The 1,558-nt window shown below is 54.2% G+C and overlaps 1 protein-coding gene across 3 annotated transcripts in view; it reads right to left on the bottom strand.

Moving 5' to 3' along the window:
• TRIM62 (tripartite motif containing 62) overlaps positions 1 to 219 on the bottom strand; it is a 33,056-nt gene extending 32,837 nt beyond the window's left edge. Inside the window, exon 1 of one of the 3 annotated variants that reach the window (XM_024765296.1) lies at positions 167 to 219. The gene's annotated coding sequence lies outside the window, so the exon portion shown is untranslated. The other 2 variants (XM_024765297.1, XM_024765298.1) reach the window with 2 other exon arrangements.
• Between the last annotated feature and the right edge of the window lie 1,339 nt (positions 220 to 1,558).

Genomic DNA, 1,558 nt, shown 5'->3' with positions numbered 1-1,558 from the left:
ATGGGTGCGGTGGGGGGAGGGGGAGAAGCTGGGGATGGGGAATTCAGGGGGAGGGGAAGCCCGGCAGAGCCTCACCTCGGCTGTGCCTGGCAGAGGAGAGGAGGGCTGTGAGCACGCTCAGCTGCCCGATCCCGGCCCCAAGACCCGGCCCCGCGCGGCCCCTTACCCCCGCCGGCTCAGCGGCCACTGCTCCGGTCCGAGTGCAGCCTCCCAACCCGGAACCAGCCGAGCTTGAGTAGCCGGCGGAGGCGGCTCCCTCCCCGCCCCCGAGGGCGGGGCCATAGCGACTCCACCCCCGCAGCGGGCGGGGGAGAGGAGGGGCGTGGCCCGGCCTGCAGCCAGCTGACCCCCTCCCCGCCCCCACCATTCTCCAACTCCCGGGGGTGCGAAACCCAGCTGTTCCTTCAGGGTGTGCACTTGGAACAACATCCAGGTCTCGCTTGGGGTCCCTGCGGCGGATGGGGGCTGGGGAACAGCTAATTTGAGAGGATAACGAATAAATGAGGCATATCTTGTTTGATCATCAATGTGAAGATTTGGGAAAAATATTTTGTATTAAAACAAACACGGATATGTTGTTTAATCTGCATAGAATACAACTTTTACATAAGATATAAAGATAAAACTCGAGAAATACCCTGCTTGCTTAGAGCAATTTCAAGTCCCTCACACTCCGAAGCCCTGGGGTCCCATTTCCTCTTCACTTTCTTAAGGAGTGCTAGCTGGAGAAGTTGGAGAGCCCTGGCCCTGACTAATGTCTGACCCAAGGAGTTGTCTCCACTCAGCAGACATTTCTGGAGTGCTGTATTGTGTGCGTGAGGGTGGAGGTGGAAGGGGGAGGAGGGAGAAGGAGAGAGGGAGGAAGAGTAATAGGAGACCTTGACTTGTATGCCAGATGGAGAGGGGATAAGGGATTTCTAGGCAGAGGGGGCAGCATGTGCAAGAGCATGGAGGCGTGAAAGGGGAAGGCACATTTGGGGAAGTGCAAGTGGTTCTCTACTGTTGGGGGTGGGGTGGGAAAGGGGCTAGGGTGAGGTGGAGGACATTGAGGGTTATGGTGATGGATTTCCTGAAAGCATTGGGCTTTCAAGCAGGGGAATGAACTGGTCTGATGTGGGTTTCAGGAAGCAAGGAGATGCTCATTATCCCACCAGCAAGATGAAGGCGGGGACGCTTTCTGATGTGTCTGTATATGTGCAGCGCTCTTTGAACAGTGAAGGTATGTCACTGAATAACAGTAGCAAAGATGTGGATTTCAGGAAGAGAGACTGGGCACCAGTAGATTACCATTGTCATAGTGCCTGCGGGAGATGAGACCTGAACTGGGGCCATGAGAGTGCATAAGGAGAGAAAACCAGGGCACTGAAAATATAGACACTACGAAATTTTGTAATGGATTGAATACGGGGTGAGAAGGAAGGAGGCATGAGGGTGGCTCCTCCAAGTTTCTGGCTCCTCCAGCAATATCTTCACTGGAGTTAAACTTTATCAAGGCACAATTTAAGAAAAAGCTTGAGGTTTATGCCTCTGCTGTTTATGTGTCCTCCATCACATCATT

Source organism: Neophocaena asiaeorientalis, unplaced genomic scaffold (assembly GCF_003031525.2).
Source record: "Neophocaena asiaeorientalis asiaeorientalis breed wild unplaced genomic scaffold, Neophocaena_asiaeorientalis_V1.1 scaffold409, whole genome shotgun sequence".
Classification (NCBI taxonomy): Eukaryota; Metazoa; Chordata; class Mammalia; order Artiodactyla; family Phocoenidae; genus Neophocaena; species Neophocaena asiaeorientalis.
Note: the sequence above shows the minus strand (reverse complement) of the source record. Positions and strands in the feature narration are given on the sequence as shown.